This window comes from Zootermopsis nevadensis, unplaced genomic scaffold (genome assembly GCF_977971745.1).
Source record: "Zootermopsis nevadensis isolate Lab colony 2312 unplaced genomic scaffold, Znev_1.0 Znev_ptg000024l, whole genome shotgun sequence".
Lineage (NCBI taxonomy): Eukaryota > Metazoa > Arthropoda > Insecta > Blattodea > Termopsidae > Zootermopsis > Zootermopsis nevadensis.
In genome coordinates this window covers 13483839-13508346 of record NW_028259156.1, presented here as the reverse complement: position 1 = coordinate 13508346, position 24508 = coordinate 13483839, and the positions used below count along the sequence as shown (strand labels likewise).

At 37.6% G+C, this 24508-nt stretch overlaps 1 long non-coding RNA gene across 5 annotated transcripts in view; it reads right to left on the bottom strand.

Moving 5' to 3' along the window:
- The window catches only part of LOC110841323 (uncharacterized), a 498304-nt gene that overhangs the window by 215636 nt on the left and 258160 nt on the right, over positions 1 to 24508 (bottom strand). For 3 of the 5 annotated variants that reach the window (XR_015536922.1, XR_015536921.1, XR_015536923.1), the window contains exons 1-2: positions 11058 to 11254; positions 4795 to 4833 (exon numbers count right to left, since the gene is read on the bottom strand). This is a non-coding gene — a long non-coding RNA (uncharacterized LOC110841323). Of the gene's footprint in view, positions 1 to 4794; positions 4834 to 11057; positions 11255 to 24508 lie in introns of those variants that run through there. The other 2 variants (XR_015536924.1, XR_015536925.1) reach the window with 1 other exon arrangement.

Here is a 24508-nt window from a genome sequence, read left to right as displayed (position 1 = left end):
CATTTACGTTATAAAATTATCCAGATAAAAATACTGGCTTATGCAAGTATACATTACCTCAACATTTGGGTTCAGAGAGTGGAATGCGATTTTGAATAAGCGGCTCCCCATATTTATAAAGGGGCGTGAGGAAAATCAGGAAACATCTCAATTAGGATTTTCGGTCTAATCAGGACGAGATAACGATCAAGATGCAGTGAGAACGCAAAATCTGTGCGTTAAACCCAAAAAAGAGGCTGTTTACAATATAGACCAATCTCTCTTATTACACGTCCAAAAACTTCGCTGGTATTTTGCGACAGTTGAGGCACTGTAGGAGGTGAAGATGACGATGTTGTTATTTTGTATTTGGCGCCGAGTGGATTTGTAGGATGATACTAAAGTTTCGAAGGAACATTTTCTCCACTATTCAGAGCCATATTACCTGCGTTCACATGTCGGCCTACTGCTCATGTCTGTTAGCAGTATGACGTTTTCTAAACGCATAGTATGATGATCTTCAAGCCCTTCACTCCAACGAGCGTAGTTCATTTTCACAGATTACTTAAGTCGCATCCACCTCCGGAGCATAATTCGGGGCGTTACCACCACATTAACTCTCTGGGAAAGCCAACATTAGCTAGAGAAATTGCTTCTTGTTTTATTTATCTATGGGTTTACAATTTATAAATATATGAAAAACGCCTGTAAAGATAGCTTGTGTCAAGTCCGATATTCGAGAGGTGATAAATGCTAACGAAATTGTTTGAAAATCTGAACAGGGTAACACTTCGAAAACCTGATCGTAGATGGGTAAATAATATTAATGTGGGTATTAAAGGTAATAATCTGTGAGATTTTGGACTTGATTCTTATGACTTACGGTTGAGTTCAGTGGCGAGGTTATGTGAACTGTATACAATAAATCACCAGGCTCCATAAAATTTGAGTCATTTTTTGACCACTTGATCCCTTAAGAAATATTCTGTAGTATGAAGTCAATTACAATTTTTCAATTACTCAAATTCATAATCAGTCAACAGATTATGGTTCGTCAGCATTCTCAAACTAGTTCTGTTCAAAATGCGAAGAAAAGAATCAGTTCGGAAGATTCATCAGGCAGAACTCGCCGTTTCAATTCTTCTTAAGCATAGATGTATACAGGAACAATATAAAAAAGTCTCGAAAATTAAATATAAAATTTGTCTCATCTCAAGATATCAAGATGCCCTGAAGTCAGCAATTTGTAACAAGCTGTCTTCTCTCCACGTCACCCATGTGATCCTGTTCGCTGCGATGTTCACATTCCACCATGTGCAACGGTTGAGTAAAATTCCTGCATTCGCCGCAAGGGGTCCATTACAATCAACATCATTACAATCCTCGTCCTCTTGTTGCAGTTTGCTTTCTTGGCAGAAGAAGGTGCAATTTCGGACGACACGGTAAATCTATCGGGTTCCTTTCTTTTCATCGATTTTGCAACAAGTGAAGAAACTGAACACGATCTCAATTTCCCGGCGATTTGTCTACAGCGTTTCTTGAAGATTATCGGTAAAAAAAAAAGAACATAACTGTGAAGAAGTCTCATTATTAGAATACTGTGTAAAACCTTCAGTTTTAATCTTACAGTATCCCATAATTATGACTTTCAGTTGATTAATAACTTATCAGTAATCGATTAATAGAAACAAACTTTGTCATTAAATCAGTTTACTGGAACAGAATATCACAAATCATTTTGTTTCCTTTTGATGATGCATAAAATATGAATTTGTTTATTTATTTAAATCTTGTCATATAATATATTTTAAATATTCAAATGTTAATTATGGTAATATTTTAATATTTAATAGGAATTTTATTGTGATTAGACTGACAAGATTTAAACAAATATATATTTATCACAATATGACGCAACTTTATCATCTCATGAAATATGAAGTTCGAAATTGTAGGTTGACAAAAGACGAAAGAGTCAGAGACAAACTTTCGAACACCAGTATTAAGATAAAAAAAGTCAAAAACGTAGAATTACGAAAGGGCCAACATATGAGGCCATGTAGCCTTACTCTACAGTATTTTCCCATCAACTAAAATGAGCCTTGTTTGTTGGCAGTTCTGAAAATTCAGCACAATACAGGACAAAGCCCTACACGTCTCATACCACTCATCTAACTAGATAAATGTATTAATCAGAAAACGACTATCAAATATCTCACTGCATTAATATGATAAATGTTTCTTGCTTCATAAAGGACACCTTCTTTTGTGCACAGGATGTGACGCGGCCAAATTTTAAAGCCTACAACCTGAGTCAAAACTTCTCCAGGCTTATCAGAGAATGTGGTGCAAAAGATAAGCTTTACATCAAATCATTATGACGACAATTTAACATAAAAGTGGCTAATGTTATACGTTTCCCGTTTAACGCGTTTTCCTTATACGCGGCAATTCGCAGTAACACAACCACCGTGTATAACGACAGCCACCTGCAATATCTTTTTTTTTTTGAAAGTGATGTAGTTCTTTTTCGAGGAGAATTATCTTTTTACGTATTAGCTCGTAAATAATTCAACAAAAGCAACGTCTCGTATGGATCATTAGTACTTTTATCTCTCCGTTCGGCTGACCGATGTCGACAAGTCATTGTGACTTCTACTCTACTCAAGCTTGACCGATGTCTATTTTAACACTGACATGTAACGAGACCCATCACCCGGGCCGATGCGCTCATCGTCGCCTGATCGGCGGAGCGTGAGTGCACGGGCATCTTCTCAAATTAGGTTACACGCTAGTAATCAAACTCGTGGCTGCAGTAGACTAAACGTTCGGGGATCCTTCCCTGGCGATAGTGTCCGGAACCTGTCGCCTCTCATAATGGATGAACTCATTGTTTTTTTCAAGAGCAAATCACAAAGCTGATAATTCATTTAAAAATGATAACGATGTTCTGGCATCTTCTAGAGGTAATATGATGACGTTCTTCTGGGTCGCTGAGCCACGTAATCTGGCAGAAGTTTACCGACTTTCTGCCTCCATTATCATTAAGCACGGGTATGATGTTGGGGAGTTTCACTAAAATTTGTTTGTACAGTACAAATTAGTGTTAGAAACGGACTGCAATAACGGGTACTATACGCGTTTCTGCGCACCGAAGTGATTAAGCTGCGAATACCAGGACTGAAGATTCTCAGCCAGTCGCAAAAAATGTGGAAGAATCCTCCACGATGATGCCATCACTCATTTGGAGAGGCACTAGAAGCCCTTCCCTTTCCCAGCACAGTTCAAGTGCCCAGAAAATTGTGATGTCATTGCTGACATTATATTTCTCTCAAAAGCGTCACAATTGTTACTTATGCGTACATTGTCTAACTTGTTTATATGAGCGTGAAACTTTGTCTCCTAATATTAGACAAGCAGATTGACTGAAGAGGTGTGAGTTCAGTTTCGATAGGAAGAAAGGAGGATTGGAGAAAATTACACACTGAAGACCTTAACAAACATAATCTTCACAAAATATTACTATGGTGATCAAATCAAGGAATAAGAGATAAGAGGGACATGTAGCTTAGAAAGAAATGCATACAAATGTTTGAACGTAAGCTTAAACATAACAGATCACTGAGGAAACCAAGAGGTAAACGGAAAGATAATATTAAAATTCACTGAAATTAATAGTTTTAAGGTAGAAGTTGGATTCAGCTGGCTGAATGCAGGGTCGAATGATGGTCTTTTGTGAAGTAGATAATGATTTTTCGGGCACAATACAAGCAAGAAACATTTAACCAGCTAATCAACTACCAGCTTCAAAGAAAGACGCTTCTGCGTGGAAGTAGTTTTTCTTATTTTCATAGCATAAGGCCTAACTGGTGCAGAACATGTTACGTAATTCCTAATTGGAAGGCTATAATCGCATTTTCCGAACTTGTGGAAGACGATTTAGTGATCAAGGGATGACGTTACAAGGTCACTCGCCTTTCACGGCAATCTCTTGATTGCTGGAGTGTGACGCCACGTCTCCGTCACAATCCAAAGATGAAATCGAGCGTTGCGTAGCCAACAGGCGTCACAAACAGCGTTGGGATCTGGGACCAAATTAAATGCTCCGTAACCCAATGCAGCTACTGAGATCAGAATTTAACTAATCTTTACAAATGGTATGTACACACAAGAGTACCAAGAAGACAATTACTTTCCTCACATTGTTCCAATGTTTCTTCAACAGTTCTTTGCATTCAGGTAAGAACTAGATAGAATACTAACGAGAACTATGCAGCCCCTCTCTTACAGAGAAGAAAAGTACTTTGTTAGTATATTCATATGAAATAATTAGTTTTACAAATTAAATTCAGCCGACTAAAGTCACTGAAGATGGGACCTAACGCTAAACCATGTGTGTTTTCGTGATTATCGTTTACCAAGACAAAGACATCAAGCAATACACTACAAAAAATTCCGCATTTATCTTATTTTATTCTTTAGCGACACTTTCTCAACTTACAGACGGTGATGACATAAGAATTACCGATGGGGGGAAGATTTTTGTCTTATCCACAACGACCAAGCCAGCTGCATGGCCCACTCGACTACCCATCCTGACATGCAACGAGTACAGAAGAGTCTCAGGGTCTGTAATAGGGTTCAATAAAGATCGATCGATATTTGTAAAGAAAAATTACATAGATTTAAGCATGTAACCATGCTATGAATTTGTTTCCGTACGCGAAACATTTGAATAAACTATTGTTACGTTCCTTTATAACTTAAAAGCAATAACATCAAAATTCAGACAATGGTAATATTTACCAAACTTACCTCAGGAAACTTCAATCCGCCCCTTCTTATCAGGTGTTTCTGTAACAAGAGATAAGAATCCAATCACCATCAGTCTGATCAAATAAGTACCTGCCGATAATCCGCTACGCCTTATTGCTCTGATATTAAAGAGATATAATGTTGAGGCGTTAAAATTCTTTGAGTAATTTATGAGACGTCGAAACTAACGACTTCTTTGTTGAGTCAATTAATAGCCAGTTACAAAGGAAGACGTTTACCACAGCACTCAGTCCGATCAGCGTCAATGATTTTACCGTGAAGTACGTTTACTTACGTGATTTAAATAAACCTACAATTTGCCTTATGGGAAGATATTTCAGATGTTCTGGAAGACCCTACTATTCCCAGGAAACGAAGAAAAATCCTGTCTTCGAATTTAAAATTATGCCAAAGATCCACGAGTTGAAATTAAGTTGGCCGTTAAACACCCTCAATCTGGGACCAGAAGGTACTTCGTCGTGTTCAATGAAGCTATAATTATTACTTCATCCTTAGCCAGCTGAATCCACCCATGGTCCTTACACATTAGTTATCCATCTTAATATTACCCTCACGTTCAAACCTAGGTTTTCCAAACAGTTTCTTCTCTTGAGATTTTTCAACAAAAAATTGGTGTGCATCAGCCACTCATTTGCCCCATATTTTCTGTACGTCACTCAACTATTTCTTCTATTTAATATCAGGTGTAAATTACAAATGATAAATTCTTTTTAATAATGTAATTTTCTAAAGAAATGATACTAATTTGAGCGACCATTATGGCAGTCGGAGTAACTATATAGAACAGCGTGTACATTGTATTACACAAAAAATGGGTATAAGATAAATGAACAGACTTTTTTACATTTTATCATGCTCTTATGGTTCCTAAATGCTTTAGCTTCGTCGATCAGGGTTTCGGGGATCCGAATCAAATTACCGAAGTAGGCGGGGGTAGATCGTAACATCAGATGTTTTACAACAGCAGTACGCCCCTCCTTCCACACCCATATTTTTATTAAGGCTGTTTTTATGATCAGTGTAACGGGTATAATCTGAATCTCTCATCAACACAACTACCAAGTTGGCTGAGGCTGGGAGCTGAACAATTTACTACCTGCGAGCACTTTGCTCGAAACAGAACACTCTGCTTGCACTCAACTTGATAGAACGACTCCTGAAATCTCGTCACGACTTAATGGTCATAAATTGAGATAAATGTGTATATGTTTTTTTAACAGAAAGACGCAAGCACTAGGCGAGACCTCAGGTTCTCACGGCGACATGTATGAATGCTGAATGGTTTTGCACTTTACCAACCAACGCGTGGGAAGGTGAGTGTATAGAGTATATAGGTACAGTAGCAGATGCTCGAGGCTTACGACTGTATATATACTGAATGTTATGTATATTATCTACATTCATGACGTCAGCAGTTTTCCGGACTATGTCTTACTGGACAATAGAAAGAGGTTGACTTTCTGACACTTTCTCGAAACTTTCCTCCTTTATCGTATTTTCCCCTCATGTTGGCGTCTTTTACCTATCCCATTTCAACAACAATCTCGTCACACATGCTACAGTTGGGGACAAAATTTAACACATTTAGAATCAAATTCAGGATTAGTTGATTAATTCAGTACTAGAGACATAACTATTTTCAGAATGAAGGGGTGTTAATAGCATCGAACACATAAAGTACCGCTGAGTAATTATTTTAATCACTTCACGTCTACAACCAGTTCCATCCGTCAGTAGAATGCTGTCTCTCCCTCTAGCTTCAAATGGAAAAAAAATTCGTAGCGAAATCCTGTAGTATTTCACACGAACTACGTATCTGACTTTCGTGCGTTGGATAAAATATTAATTCTTTCAGTGTCTCTATCGAGGAGCTTTGTAATTTACTCTTCATAAAATAATGTTACGATTTTGAAATAACGGAGAATGAGATATCCAGGGAGGGCATTCAACAGGTTTTGATCCAATAAAGAGATAAAAAATGCATAAATCTTTTTCATCGAAAAACCAAAATGGAAGAGATCACTCGGGAGTCAAACGAGCAGATAAAATAATATTAAAATGAATCTTATACAAGTGCTGTGAAAGTATGTATACTAGAATGAAATGAAATAAGGATATGGTTCAGTGGAAGGTTGTTTCGAACGCGGTGATGCACGTTTGCACGGATGCTTCCAGGCTTGGCAGCGGCGCTGGGATCGTTGTGTTCACTCCCAGGGGAACTACTTCGAGGGTGATGGATGAATTTAATACCTGAGATAAGTGTACGGGTTTTTATACGCGCAGTCTGGAAACTTTCCGATCGCACCTCGTATATAAGGCCGTAAATTTCCTGGCATCATGAACGATTTTTGCAATGACAAAATGAAGTAATCGCGATGATTTCAACATAACATTGATGAAAAATGTATTGCCGTAATCCAACAAGCCCAAACGCCTCAATTACGAAAGGTGTTGTATGAGAACAACAGTCAGGGTATTTAGTCGTGATCTTATGCAATTTGTTCCAGACTATTTGAAACTCTAGCATGATGAGCCAAAATTCTTGGTATCTGCTGTATTTGTCGCTAGTGTGTGTGCGTCTGAAGACTGAGAAGTGACGTCACTTGTAACTTCTGTAGGCCGGCAGTAGAAGACGCGGAAGTGAGATAAGGCATCGACCTACCAGCTGGCCGGTGCTCTATTTCCGGTCGACAAGGTGTTACAACAGCAGACATGAACTGAATGGCATATACATGGGGGCACCCTAACCTCATCTTCACTTGATGCCACTGACATTATCACAAGACTTGGACTGCCCTATTCAAGCGGAGACCTGTCTCCTCTCGGCGCTCAAGACTGGCACCCCACTCGAAGCCTCTGGAGGCGTCGATTATTCAAGTATTACATGCGAGTAAATGGTTCAGACAGTGGTCACTGAAAAGATTATGGCTTTTCCTTCTTGCTATATTACGAAACCTAAACGTTTAAACTTATTTTGCCTTTCCAAATAAAATAAAGTACGAAGAAATGTGAAAAAACGAATCTTGTGGGGAAAAAGCAAACACAGTACTTATTATACGTTATATATTTATTTATAACGTTCAATTCCCGGTGGTGCTCAAATTTATAACTTGTGTTGGGCAAGGCCGTGGTCTGGGCAACACGGAGTTTTCCTCCGGGGGCTTCCCCGGTTTCTCCGTGGCATCCCAACAATTACTCCACTCACACACAGAAGAAGGCAATGGCAAACCACTTCTGATCATCTCTGCCAAGAACGTATATGAACAGGTCCCAGTCCGGGAAAAGGATGGAAGGATCCTGCTCATAATATATAGACCTGTCGTCAGACAGAACACTACAAATAAAAATAAATATATTTATTTATATTACAAATGTTGTGACAGGCCTCTAGACTAAGAAAAGGCCATATTATTTAGTACGCGTAACTACTAAGTACTCATAAAATAGCCCAAGAAAGTATCACAACTTACACAGTCCTGTATCATGTGCCAAATACACTAAAAATTCTTGTTCTGTATAGATAGTCAAAATTAAACAAAATATGTATTATTTATTTATGGCTTATTTTAACGACGCGGTCGGTAGCTGAGCCAAATTAATTTCTTCCGAGAGGCCGATAGCAGCTGAGCTAATCAAGAAATCCCCTAGCTTACAAGATTCTGCAACGGGCCCACATCCTAAGCTACCTGGATCCTATTTCTGTAAGTTCTGTTTTAAAATTACACATACAACTTCGTCTGAGTCGCTCAAGCATTGCCCTCCATTTCGGTACAAAGACTAGATCTTCATGTCAAATCTTTCCACAACTGCTACAGATCACCGCTTACCTTCTCCTTGATTTCATGATGATAATGATGATAACTGATGAAGATCACAGATAACGAAAATCATTGTGCCATACAAATTTTATTGCCGGAGACTTCAATGTTACGTATTAGAATAATATTTGGTCGCTTTAGAGAAATATAAATTTATACGAGATGGGGTAGGGAACGGAGGGATGAAACTAGGTGGTGATACATCAACACACGTCATAGTAGGTGATCCCTCAACATCACCACGTGACCAGGGAAGCTTGATGAATTCCAACAGCCAGCCCTTCTCCTACTCCTGCTTGTGAAATTCATCTCTTTGCTACTGATGTGAAGATCCAGTGTCTAATCCCGTAGGTCATCCATCAAAACGATCCTCCACAGCCTAAAAGATCTGCTATTTCTGGAGGGATGGTCTTAAAAGAAAGGGGGTCTGGAATTTGCAGAGCAGAAATTTAAGAACGATGAGATTTTATATTGATGCAATTTGTTATCATGATGTAAGTTTACAGTGACAGATTTCGTCGGCCTTCGCTTGTATTGTGGATGTGAAACTTCCGAAATTATGCATAATTCGTAACTGAGTGGAAAGAGCCACCTCTTTAATGAAATTTCGTCCATAAACACGCTATTTATACTGACCGTAAGAAAACCTTCCTGCACCCTGAATTTACTTTATAAAATGTATTAGCCCTTAATGCAAAGCGGTAACTATATGTACCATCTCCTTTAAAATAACTCATCATTTCTACTGACGGGTTTCGTATTATTCTCAGTGTAAATAGTTATTGTTATATGTTCTCTGAACAAAGCCCTCATGAAATGAACACATAGGATTTTTCGTATTTGTTTCTCACTCCGTTAATTAGAATTGGTCCTTATTGTCACGTGGAATGCAATTAAAGAGCAATTTTATCCAATGGAATGGCTTTGATACTTTAAAAGACACATTTTCCTGAAATTATAAGAATTTTACATACCGTACACATTTATTTTCTAATGGCTGTACACCACAAACATGTACACAACTCTCCTAATATCATTTAGCTTTAAAGGCGATTAGCTATTGAAAAGTACCCCATTAGACATTTTTGAAAATTTACTTTCCCCATATTTTTCGTAATTACGTTTCGTACAATGAATACTCACTGAGTAGATAAGTAACGTCTTTCTAGCTTCAATACATTATTAGTTAGAAAATTACTGATGTCATGAAGAATGTCAAGATAACGTGTTACAGTACAAAATTACAATGTGCAGCATCCTTAGAGTAAAATACTCTGTGTTAGATATTAAGCTGTCATGAATGATATTGACTGTCAAAATTACTGAAACGATAATGTGAGACAGGTTGTGTTTATGGCGGTGGTTCATCACGAACGATGTCCATAATACCTCCAACAAAAATTACAGAGTTCTTGGAATTCCGCAAACGAATTATAAACAGAATGGAGTTAAGGATGTTCGTCATCACCGTGTTTTCGTTGCCCTCCACCGTAATCGGCATGTGAACGTACAGCGGCTTATCGTCTGATTAAGGGCACTCCACGGGGAGAGAGTTCAGCTGAGTGAACTGCACAGATTCACAACCCAGACGAAGGCAGCCCAATTTTCACCGCCGTGAAATCCTCAAATATCGTTTCGTGTATGTTACTTTTATCACGTTGGTAACTCGTACCAGATGACACACTGCAACAAAGCAGTAGACAGCCATATTCCTGATATTTGATGTTTATATAAGCTGAAAGTAAATAAAATGTAAAACCCGAGATAAAGTGGTTTAAACTTTTCATACTAGGAATGCGTTGTATACAAACTGGCCCATTTCAAAAGTGCAAAATAATTATCAGTCATGTTTTTGGACAATGTTAATTAGTGATTAATTCGTAGACTATTTAAGAGTCAGTAATTGTGAACTTTTCATTTGTGTGTTTTGTGTAATTCTCATTGCAAACACCGATAATTTCCTAAAACAGCGTCTACTAATTCATTTTTGTGACGGTGAGCTGTTGTGTTTTATTTTCGCCACGGACCGTATTCTTAAATATTACTTAGACATTTTTCTGCTTTGAAGATATGGTCTTGAATTAAATAAAATTATAATTTTATATAATCAACGACCTACATGCAGTTTTCTTTCTCAGCATTTACCTAACGAAGCAACAAAATGCCTTACTCATGTTAGACAGTAACCGAGATTCGAACCAAATACACATTCAATGCATAACAGCTACATGTGGGAAACATCAAATTCTATGCTCGTAATTTTTTGAACCCGAGAAATTAAATGTTTGATGTTTTGAAGAGATTTTTTTGCGTCTGTCTCATTCCCTCTTACATGTATCCACCTGCTCCTGTGTCACGTATCACGAAACGGCGTAGAACTCGATGTAAGGACCAGTCTTAATTCGAGAGCTCTGGAAGCTATACCTTGCCGCTGACAGACCATGCAAACACCAGCAGTTGTTCCTCAGGTACACAGAAGCGCCTCCATTCCTCATCAACCTGAACTAAACATCCACCATTACACCACCTGCAGGGTGATACACCATCACCATAAAAAAAGAGAAACATTGTGCCACTTGGAAGCCGTTCCATCACGTTGCACACGGCGGTGCCTACGTCCAACTCCGAGGCGAACAGCATCTAGACTACGCTGAAGGGTAGGACCGTCGAGTTTCAAAGCCGGGGTGCGAAACAATGCTGTGTGACTTTTGCATGTAAAAATATAGCATAAGGCGCTCCTTATGAGGAACTTTACGTCATTCACGAAGACGGCGAAGAAAAGGACAGAAGATGCTTTTTATTCCGTTCATTTTGAATGATGTTGAAAAGCAAAATGCGACCACGGGTTGAATGGCGAACATGCTGTTGGCACTACTTCTACTACAATAAATACACTGTATTCTTCAAGTCCTTTTCTCGGTGAGACAAAGGAGCATAATCGCTAAGCCGCTGTAGAAGAAAAGGCATAGCGGTAAGAAAATTCTTCTCTCCTCCTCTCCCTTCTCCCCCCCCACATCGCTTTCCTGTCCCTTCTTTCGCTCCATTCAAAAATCCCAACAATATAAGGACACACCACAATGGTGGCAAATTATTTTCAATCTAAACGTGCCCATTCAGAATGTAAATACGAGTATGAACAGAGAGAATAGAGGAACTTGAGCAAAGACATTTAGTGTGAATATTAAATTCACTTAACAAAAGACTGAAACAAAAGTATTAGTGCGAAAGTTGATACTTTGTTATATAGGAGAGTTTGCTTTTAATGATAAATGTTGAATGTCAAGTACCAGATTATAGCAAATCTAAAACTTCTTGACGATGGTGAAGAGTCAATTGAATAAAAATTTTCTTGGATATTATCCATCGTCTAGTAAATATAAAACGTAAAACGACGTTTCGGAGATGGAACTCTATCTCTATCTACCTGGTCCGGAGATAGGGATTAGCTCTATCTAGTGGGCCCAACTGTGTAGGAACCTGAAGACGGAGATAGAGTCCCACCTCCGAAACGTCGTTTTACGTTTTATATTTACTAGACGATGGATAATATCCAAGAAAATTTTTATTCAATTACCAGATTATAGGTTTATTTTGATATGTATAAAATAGAGTGTATTCAAATAACAATTTTATATTTTGGTCTTGTCATCAAGAAGTCTGCTAACGGTCTATTAAATATTTGTGCAGTTCTCTGTTACTCCTGAATATCACACTTCAACAACAGCAGAGATATCATAGAAATAAATTAGTTGAATTTATAATTTAGACGCATACGTTTTCCACAGTCATTTTATTACAGTTAGAGAACTCTTGGTAAACAACGAAGAGAGAACAGACCCATTAAGCACCTCCAGTACATTAGTCTCGACCAACTGGGTTGCCAAGGTCCATGATACGACCTCGGCCGCTTTATGAACTCCCCTGAGCTTTCAAGGTTACAGTCATTACAGGTGCAGAAGCTACACACACACACACATGCATTCATGTATGCATTTATACATTTTCCTTCAAATATTTCATGAAAATTTCCAACATTCGAACCCATATTACAAAGTTTTATGGGAGCTATAAATTGTAAATTCTTCTTACATCCCCAAACATTTCCTAAAGCAATGACACATAATAATCACACAGAGACCCTTTTATTTTAATTACTATTCTTGACAAGATCTTCACTAATCATCCCCAAAATGTTCAGCAAATCTGAACGGAGAACATCCACATCGTCTGGATGTGCCAGCGACTTTGAATGGTTCAGTCAGGCGACTGATACCACAGATTCCTAAGCGACCTCCGCTATTTCCTTCTTCATCCCCTCTATTTGCCGTGTATAGCCTAATCACAGTACAATACAACTTTCGACACCAAAAGATGCAGCTAATATCAGCGTTCGCCAAATGTACTACACATTTTTACATCAATTACGAGCTGTGTTGCAGAAATTTTAAGTTGTTAACTGATATACTACATTTGATTAGCTTCATTAAAAAACCACAACCTTCAGACTACATTATGATTCTTGTTAAAATCATTAAATAATTATTAAATAATAAATTATTTCTCCAAGGTGTTAAAACGTCTGTTTTTTATATTATTCCTTTCACTCCTACGTGAAGCATATGGCCTCTTTTTTAAGAGGTTTCCGTAGGACTCCTTAGACAAGTGATTAGCTCGTCGTAAGGCCTCTACTTGTACACAGAACAGCACAACACAGAAAGACGTCTATTAATGCATGAGAAATAAATAATTAACATTCTGGTAGCAGAGCCCGAAATTTTTAAACCGTTAACGCCAAATCCCTTACCAGACGCTGTCCTGAACCAGTTCTGTCCATTTCTCGCTTTCATATTTCAAATTCTTAAGGTTCACGTTAACATTCATCCTCTTTGTTTCTAACCGAGAGATTTGGTGGCGTTTTCTCAATCGAAATTCTCCTATCACTTCTTGTCTCTCCGTCAGAGTTACATAACATGGCTACTGTAACCTGCAAAAATTGTCCTTGTCGGTCCTAATAGTACTTGCCTTATCGTTTCTTTTAAATAAATAGGTGTCGCTATTTGAAATCAGGCGTGAATGAAACTGATTCGTACCAAATTATGTTCAAATACAGTGAGAAAATAGCAATTGCTAAATTTATGTTTTAATTTTTCCAAAAAGCAGAAACCAGGTATCAATTAATTACATACTGATCTTATTCCACCCATTTCAATCTCAATATTGATCATTATAAATTTATTTGGAAAACTATGAATTATTTAATGTAGTGGTTCTTTCGTAACTGCCATTCAAATGATACAATTACATTCTCATTTTTTTAAAAAAAATAAAAACACCAGCATTTCAAAAGATTACTAGCCATCTGATAAAAGTTTCAGACACCGACGATACATGCAACAATACTCACTCCCATTATTTCGATAAGATGGATTTCATCGTTCAATAACAAAACCATTAACTGCAATGTTAAATTTCCGCCATAAGTAGACATCCAGTATGCTGATAGTGTTTACACTGCTTTAAATTTTAAAATTAGTTTCGCTGGATAGAACCTATAGCAGGTTATGATAAATTACGCTGTACATCCGACCAATCGAAAATCGGCTGGAAAGGGAGGAAAATTATTAATGCTAGAGCGTGACAGGCTGTAACACGACGTAACGCGTCACGAATATCGAGGCGCATTTGTTTCCGGCCGAGATAATGACGGGTAATTAGCGATTGGTTCCAGCTTGCTGTGTCCACTGGGACCGCTCCGTTTACTAACACGGGCCTCATGCTAACACAGACAACTCAGCGTCGCTCGATGTAGAATTTCATTTCGTGTAACATTCGTGGGGCACTTACCGACGCTGTATCAACTGCAGATGTTATGTGAAGGGCGGAAGGTGCTACTGAAATGAAAAAGACTGGACAGAAAATTGTCCTCGCCTAATTTATAATGTTACCTCAGTGTTCGAACAGAAAAACTTATGAAAACCATGGAAATTTCCAGTCACTGTGATCAATGCTTCGTTAAAATTTGAAACGACTAAATGAGAAATAATACATGATCGTTATGAAATGTATCAGCTGTAGAGATTCCATGCCGATTGAAATGCGAAAATCATGAATGGTGATCTCAGAAAATGTAAAAGTTAAAAGTGCATTAATTCTAAGGTATTATTCGTCTTTAACGGCTGAGTAACACCACGAAACAGTTCAATTAGGATAACCGATTTCTCGACAGAAATTCAAATACTACCATTCACCTCGGTTGCAAGGTATATGAAATCCCTTTGTTATATTCATCTAATCTCCTTTGAAATAAATTGTTTATTACACGATAATCTTTAACTACACAGATTATAAAGTTCGAATGATAAAGTGACCAGGAATAATGATTTGGTAAGGATCGGAAAGGAAGCAGGCATGGCGCGCTTTAAAATTTTTATCTGATCTCTAGTTAATAATATATCGAAACTTCTCGTCACAATTCATGCACTGAAAGTGCAACGCTCATGCGGTCCATTTGACATGTTAGCACTAGCAGATCGTCCTCAACTTAATTCACAAAACCTCCTAACCAACCTTCTCCGGCAGTCATTCTTCGAAGATAAAGCAGTCGGAGCGTAATTCTAACCACTCGCCATCTGTTATTACAGTGACTATGCATGCGTGGAGCTTTCCTTCAATTTTACCCTTCGTCTTGACGTCGTGATTCTAAAATACGGAAGTTAACTTAAAGATATGAACCAGCTCATAAAATTTGCTTGGGCTCCTTAATTTTTGTGTCTGTGTAGTTACGCAGAATTTGAGCCTACTGAGGACCAAAATATTCACTCTTGTCTGAAAGTACGTGACCGGTCCTTCAAATAATTTCAACATAACGAATTAATCCGGTTTCTAACAGCATTGTGTGAGTACGGCTTGCTGTTTGAGCATTGATAAGTGCTTTCAGTCAGGAACCGTTAAATTAATTACAATAATTAAAAAAACATCCTTTCACTATAAGCCATTAGACATTACTTACATGGACTGAAATGTAATCTATATAAGCACATGCCTATATTTAATTACGGGTTACAATGTGTTAAACCTTGCATCATCAGCAACAGATATTCACGTTCAGCGTTCACTTCTATGACCCGCACTGTACGGGATTATAATATATGGTGTTTGCTGTAGTTTAAATCGGCACGTTCTTGTATTAAGCACTCTTTCGCAAAAGTCACGACATGACTTAGTTCGACCAGTATCAAATTCTGTCCATTAATCAACATCATTAAACGTATTACAACTATTACCTTTGTAAACACCCACTGACATTAGAAGACAAAAAGAAATAAAGCAAAACATATGAACGATCATATTTCATTGGACAACTTTTATTTGTTGCAAAAGAGAAACACAGGCTTAATTCAATATTTCTTCTGGCATCTCTTTCGTATGACTTCCAATTTAAATTCTAAGTGATTAAGTCGTATAATCATATTCTAAAAAAATATCCCAATTAACATTACGAATCGGGGTGTTTCTCCTCAGATATGCCCATTTATAGTCCTATAGCTCGTCCAAAATTAATTATTTTATGAAATCCAAAGGTGAAAGTTGTATCCCGGTCACACTCTTTTAAGACCACCTTTAATATTATACTCCCATCTACGCTTAGGTCTCCAAAGCGGTCGTTTACCCTCAGGTTCTCCGACTTCATTTGGTCAGGTCGTTCACCTATGGATCCAAGTACTTCTATAGCCCCGAACAACTCTCATGGTTTCCTTCGTGCATTTTCTTCACCGACTCTTGGAAAACATCGTATGGGAAACGGGCGGTCGGCCAAACCCTCTGTGAGGATGCCATTACATACCGAAATTCGATCTCCATACCTTACACGATTCAGCCTGCCGCCTGCTGAGAACCTCACTTGCACCGCAGAGCAGAAACCTATGCTAAATTACAGAAGCACTTCAACATCTAACATTTCCTTTTGTTACCGGTACTTTTCAGTAAGACGACCGGTATTTGAGTTCAAATTATCTGTAACCTGAGCTCAACCGACGGGCTCCTGTCAAGACGTAAAATGTATTCCAAGGTAACTCTGAGGTACCTAAACATTTATCATCGTACCGCAGGTATTTCAAATTGGGAAGGAGATTACGGAGAAAATTAAGTAGCTAATTGATACAACATCTCCTCCATTACCTTAAATCCTCTGTAATTATAATCTTGTCACTGCAAGGACGTAATTCAGACTGTAGTGCTCAGAGCTTTTAATCGTTTTAGTTGGCAGCACTGAACATTCGTGATTTTATTGTCTGCTGATTGTTTTCATAGACCTTCGAAGGGAATGTTCTGTCCGTCCGTCCCCCCCCCCCCCCCCCCCGGGTATGCAGATGATTTCATTTCGTTCTTTGCTACGAATTACCAACATGAGCAGAATATATTTGTGTGTGTCTGCTTTAATTTCTGTATTTTCTCTTTCTACTTCATCATGAATACATGCTAACATAAACTAATCTGCAACATATGTCTCTGTATAATTTTCTGAAGCGTGGAGTTAAAGTAATAGTTAAAATGTTGAGTTCCTATCTCTAAGAAAACACATGTTTTAATCACAAAGAAAATTGCGTTAATGATATGTAAGGAAGTAGAAACTACTTATTTTGAAAATCACAAGAAATGTCATGAAAGAATCTGTGGACAAAATGTAGATTTATAGAATTTTATAACAGACATCACAGTTTCAAAGATGAATTGCTGAATTGTGTTTAGGGAAATTGTGACTATTTTATTCTCCGATACACACGAAATCCATAAATACACTGCGAAGGCAAAATGTAGATTTACTGAATTCTATAGCTGGTGGTACATACAGTTAAGCTGATAGACACACAGTTCACGTATAAATTCTCCTCTTTTTATAAAATCCTAATTTTAATTTCCGAGTTTATAACAGGGTGCTTCTTTACCATATTCTGAGCCAGTCAAATCCACTTTCCACCTTAATTTTTAAGATTTATTTTATGTAATGTTCAACTCCCGTGTACACCAAGTTCTTCAAGCGGTCTCTTCAGTACAGGTTTTCCGTCTAAAACAGGGGGCCAACCCCCGGCCCGCGGGCCGCACGTGGCCCGCCTTTAACATTTTTCAGGCCCGCGAGATTCATCACACTTTTACAAAATATATTTATTTTATAATGGCCAAAGTAGTGAAAACCAATGTATTAAAAAAATACATTATTTGTGCATCCATATATTCAAAACTGCAAAGAAAAGAAGAATAGTGGATGAAAATAGAAAGTATAGCGATGAATGGGAAGAAAAGTACTTCTTCATAGTTCAAAATACAAAATTATTATGTTTAACTTGCCGAGAGGTCGTTGCTGTATTTAAGGAATATAATGTTAAGAGGCATTACGAAACAAAACATAAGGATTATTTGAAGTGCTATATATTTCTTTACAATGTACGCTTAGTATCATTATTATTATATTATCTATGTTTACATATAAGAATAATAGTAAACACAATAATAATAACTCATTATGTTTCAATTTTTCACTCCAAAAAAATGTCTATAGTGTATCTAAATCTAATATGGGGATATATAATTTTATATGTGGCCCGCGGAGTTATGATGCATTTCCAAAGTGGCCCGAAAGATCATTTGGGTTGGCCACCCCTGGTCTAAAACATGGAGTACATCTTTCATCTCTCCTATGCGTGCTGCATTTCCATGTCATCTTCTTGACTAAAGAGATAAAGATGCCAGTGGTAAAATCTAACAAACTGATGCTACATAATCCTCATTTATGAAACTGAAATATTGTTAAGTAAGCTAAAAATAAATCAGTCACTAACCTAGTCTGTAATGATTATGGTTTTGGGTGGAAAAACAGTTATATTTTTATAATGCGTTAGCAATAGATGAAATTATATCCCTATGAAATATATTAATCCTTATCAACAATGTGAAATGCTTCAATCTAGAATAATTGCCATTATTTGGAACTTCCAAGGCCGAGAGCCATCGTTCACCGTAAAAGCTTTCAACTGAGTTCTCATTGCTTGTTCTTCTCTGCGGGAAGCCTTCGCTTGATTGACAGCCACTGCGTTCTGCTACCCCTCTCCAAGATTAGGTTAGCCGGTACCTACTGGTAGCAAGTGCCCCAGGTTGCCAGATCATACTTATTTTATCTTGCCAGCCCATCAACGGCATCCAAATGATTTATTTCAAAAATCTCGTTTACAGTCACAAATTACGCCCTGCTCTCGTGAGGTAAAGCGACAGTTTGATGGACGGGGCCTGTAGCATGAAACACATGAGAAAAGCATACAAAATTTTGGTCGGACAACCTGGATGGAAGACACCACATGGAAGATCTAGGTGTAGATGGCAGGATAATATTATGAAAGAATTCAAAGGAATAGGATGGCAAGATGTAGATTAGATTTGTTTGACTCAGGATAGGAGGCAGTGGTGAATTCCTGTGAACACGGTAATAAACCATCAGATAGCACAAAGATGTGGGGACTTGTTTTACTATCTGAGCAACTACCAGCTTCTAAAGGAGAACTGTGTTCGACTCAAACAGACAGAGAATGTAAGCCTGAACGTACTAGAAACTTTGTTTCTTTATGATAAAGCTCATAGCTGAAATAGAAACTTAGTCTGTATATCTCACCAAAATGCCACAAAGTTATCTGAGAATCTTTCCGTAGGAGGCTTTCCTACCTGCTAAACAAAACTGCCCATATTTCAACATTCTATACTGAGTCAAGCATAAACACAGCTGAAACAGATCCACTTCTGACACTGCAATTCAGAACGTGGTAGCAATCAAAGAATAAGAACTATCTGAAGGTACGGCCGGTATGAAATCCATTTAAGTGTGGTAATGTAGGAGAACCATATTACTTGACAGCTCATAGCATTATTCTTATTATGTTTTATAGAAAGGCCACGTGGGTCTACTGCAAGGCATATACGTCACAGTATTATTCTCATGTAACTAATTTGAACCTTCATTGACACAAGGTACACTTTCATTGCTAACGCACTGCCTTACGGTACGAAGCAGATTATTTTTCTCAGAAAATCTTTTATGAAACTCTAACCTGTTAGAAAATATATCTTATTTCGTCTCTAAATATATTTTTTCTCATTTCTCGACAACCATTTCTTGAAAGCGTATTACTCATGCAAAAAACTGTCCTCGTCTTTAAATATCCTACTATTTTAATAGGGGATTTTGGATTCTACTTGTTCTTATAATTTCTACGTCTATATTTTATGTAGATCTTCTTCATGACTCGTCCTCTTGAAGGTTAGTCCTACAAAGAGAACGTCATAAAGTATTCCGAGAACTGATTCTTAATTACGCCAAATGTCTTATATTCCTATTTGCTTGATTCAGATGGGTTTTTTTTAAATATCGGCAACGCTGTTTAGGATGTAACCAAGCAGTGAAGGTGAGCGAACAGAAGCTGTTGTCAAGGTATGGCCGACGGACCTGGGCAAGAGACCCCCTGAGTAGCTATTGTTATCAGAGTTCATCTGGTGGAATCCTACCAGTCTACTGCACTCATCACCAAATTCAACAACTCACTGTGAACAAGAGAATCTTCAAGAATCAGCTAGTAATTAGTTCGCAATTATACATTTTTTATTTTAATCACAGAACTAATATAACTTTTACTGTAACAATATCATAATCGTGGCTTGAAAAATAAGATAGCGCCGCTGTCTTGAAAATAGTTCATTATGCGAGGTAACGAGTAAAAAACTTGCAATACCGACACGTCATAATATTTAGCAGGCCACAAGAAGAAATTCTTGAGAGAAATACAATACATCTGGCAGGTAACATAATTCTGGTATTCATATTAAGTTGTTTTCCTTTTAGAATTTTGTTCACGAAGCTCAGTAGGTCTAAATGACCTCGCCAGTTTTTCAGTATTTCATTACAAGCCATTTTTCAAGAGTCGTCTATTGTTATTGTTTAGCTTACATTATTTAAATTTTCGTACTTTCAAATAATTTTATTACCCTACTTAAAATGTATTCTGTAAACAATTCTTCAACAAAAAATATTTTGTTCCCCCTTTCAATCACCTGGCACGACTGGTAGTCCGAGAAGAATTTATCATATTTAGTCGACAGAACAATCATATTTTTTATGACTGTCGATTCCAAAATATGTGGACAGTGTCCAGTAGCTAGGACTACTGAATTAATTGTATTAAAGCCTCGGATTTCATAAAAGACAATTTTTGATCAGTTAACGACTACCTGTTTTTCAAGACGTAACGTTTCCCATGAAGTCAGTTGGTTGTCAAAAATGATGCCATTCCAGTTTAAAACGTAGCTATCCACGCCATAATATTGCTCAGACTAGTGTAAATAAAACTTTATATATTTTGTATCGCATCACCAAAAGAGGCTGTGTGCCTTAACCGCTGATATCTCCTGCAAATAGTACTTGGCCAGGTACTTAATAATTTGCTATGCAATAAACATTGATTCAGAGCTATAATAACATTAAATAGTTACCGTGATAATCTAATAGTAGAAATGACTCATTTAGGCATGACATTTTTCAGCGTAGCTAAGTCCCACGCTAGGAAAATATATGGGCCAGTTCCATTCTATGTATGTCTCCTTTCTAGGCAGATATCTGCTTCGTTCTTTGGTACGTTTGTCTGTGGGCATATACATCCCATCAGTCATCAAATAGGATTCGGTATGGGCCCAAAACCTGAATTGAAAAATTACGAACAAAGAATGTCGCTTGAAATAACTATGTCGTAATATAATAACAATCTCGTAAAACCATAAATGAGTTATTTTAGATATGTTGAGCGTAAAGAACGCTTAGTCATTCAGTAATATGCATGAAATAAATAAAAGAAAAACTTCTACCAGTTCCACGATAATTATATAACTATAGTGAGTTAGCTGATGTAACTGATTTACGAAATCTCCCAGTTAATCTGGTTTGTGGTGCTAAAAAGCACAATAAAGATAATCTTTCTTTATAATATCGTGCCTTGTTGGTGAACATGTTTATAGCCATCCGCAGGTTTCCTGATAGACCGAATAAAATATTGAGTCGTTTACACGTAGATTTGAGAGGGCATATCACAAGTTATGGAGAAGAACAAGTCACAGGTTTGTTATAAAAAATTGGGGTCGCGGTGGAATGAGAGTCTTTAGTAAAAGTAACGCACAGCGTGAGTTAGAGGGATGAAAGATTGGCGCAAGGCAGTCTACCAACCTGGGCACTTGTTTACATTTATCCTACCTTTTATGAGGACTGAAACGGGGGTGTGAGTGATTTTAAAGCAACCCAGGTGTTCTCCCCAAACCCAGAGGTAGATCTGTGGAATGTAGTGAAATAAATTACTAAACCCCCAACCCATGAACTGGACCCATCTCAAAGAGGTTGGAAAGGACACAACAAAACTTCATGAACATTGAAAAAATGGATGACGGCGAAGAGCAGTGAAGGGATCCCAGCATTAGCTTCACGTTGCTAGTCAATATGTCTCTCTCGGGCTGGGACGCAGAGACACGGCGTGTCCCGTGTGAAAACTGTTGCCTGCTGCATTTTTTTTGTGTGTGTGTGCTTGTGAGTTATGGACAATTTGTGGGTTGGGTCGAGGTCCCAAGGACATACACCGGGGCGGTACTGTGACAACCGGAAATTGGTGCTTACCTGTGCGAGGTGGGAACAGCCAATGACTAAATTACTTTGACACGCAAAAAAATGGAATAAACATTTTGTAAGCACAAGACCCCAAGTTCAGTCCACGATCCTCAGACAGTTCATTCCGTCTTATCTGTGTAATATCTTAATGTTATCATACCATTTCTTCCTTCGTCTTCCAATATGGCGTTTTCCAAAGAATGTCCTACGTGCTTTCCTTACCCAGCCCATCAACGCCTCCTTGATTCCATTAACATATACGGTTTAGTGGACTTTGGCACAGGATCTAGAATTACGTCACATTGTATTTTAAATAAACAGGCTGTGAAGTGGACTGGAATCATCTGGCTCAGGATAGGACATAGATGACACGGTAATGAACTGTCAGGTTCCTGAAACGTGGTGAATAGTTGAGCGAATGTTTTCTTCTCAAAAGTAACATTGCTCCAAAGAACGTAAGTATTACTAAAATAAACACTCTCAATTTAAGTTATCGAAAAGAGTAAGGCATTTTTGGCGCCAGTTTTAAGCTGTTCTTATTTTCTTATAATGGTTTCACTGCTAGTTTTTCCTAAATTGTCAGTAATGTAAAATGTCTTCTCAATACGAGTACCGAGACTACAATTTTAACACTTACAACGAAACTTCACGTTTTTAATGAGTGTCAGTTTACACTTTAGTTAAATTATACGTAGTAACTTGCGAATTTTATGTATTTTATAAAGTTAATATAACACAATCTTACGTAAAAACACCACACATTAAGCCGTTCCTTACACTCCAAACTACACGTCAAAATGTATCTTAGTCCAATGACACTGGAAAAGTACAGTTCAAACAAATACATATGTTGAGCTGCAGTAACACAAGATTGTGTGACAACTTTCACAACTGCCTAGAACACAAAGCAACATTACTTTAAATTTTATTTTTATCCTAATTAATTTATTACAAAAGAAAACACGAGTTTATAGTATCTTATCTAGGTGGATTGGAAGTTTTCAAGGAGATAAAAATTTGGATTTTAGTCTGCTGTGTTCTGACGCCTTATGGAAGATTACTCTACAACCTAAAAACCATATTCCATCACTTCCACCAGTATCTTCCCCATCCTAACAACATTTTAATTAATGTACAAGTTTTTTTTATGAAACTTGGTAAAATATCACACCTCGCCATCCGTTTGTACTGTGCTGCCACAAGGCACATCAACATGGTGTCCGTGTTAACGTGTGAAGGAATAGTAGCATTATGCAGTTATCAAGAAATTTTGTATGGTAACAAATCGTCGATAAATATACAAACCTCTAAAAGAAATTATTTAGTGTAATATAAAAGTAACGTCCTTGAAAATCCTGCATTTAGCATCCTGTTTAACAACAAAATTAATGAAAATGAATGAGGAAGAGAAGAAAATAGAAAAAAAAATTAAGAAAGAATATAAAAAATAAACAATACAGAAGAAATAATTCATGTCCCTTTCAGTTACAGAACAATTTGAACAGATGCTGTCAAGACAACAAGAAATGTTAGCACCCCTCGGTACCTCAGCAGGAAACTACCATAACTGATCATTGGCTGAACTTCTGCGGGCCTCCACAGTAAAACACTAGGAGCACAAACACAAAATTAATTTATAAGAACATGTGGATAATTAGCACTGACGTCTGCCACATAACATGTGCCCACATCGCATTTACAGAACACGCAATTTATTCTACTGGAAGCAGATGTCGCCTTTGAATAACATCACGCAATTAAGAGAAACACTCACGAAGACAAACATTTAAACATGACTCGTATAAAGTGATGTTTCATTTGCGAATGTTAACTCTACTATTCTGACGTGCAATTTGTATAATCTGACGTGTACAACAAGGATATTCAAAGTGTAAAACACTGTCTTGATCAAGTCCCCACACGGAAAGACCCAAGTCACATACCGATTGAAACTACTTCGAGTAAGGAAAATTACTGTTTCACGCGAATGTGTAATGTGGAGACCGACAAATCTTCTCTCTCTTGAAGACTGCTGTCTTCTAGACTATATAGCCGTGTAAACAGAAGCTTACCGACGTTTCAGAGGCGCTTACTGCCTTCATTATCAGGACAATGATCACTATACAGAGTGGAATGAGAGGATAGTTCTGATTAACTAATTTGGAAGGGTTAGGAAAAACCACATAAAGGA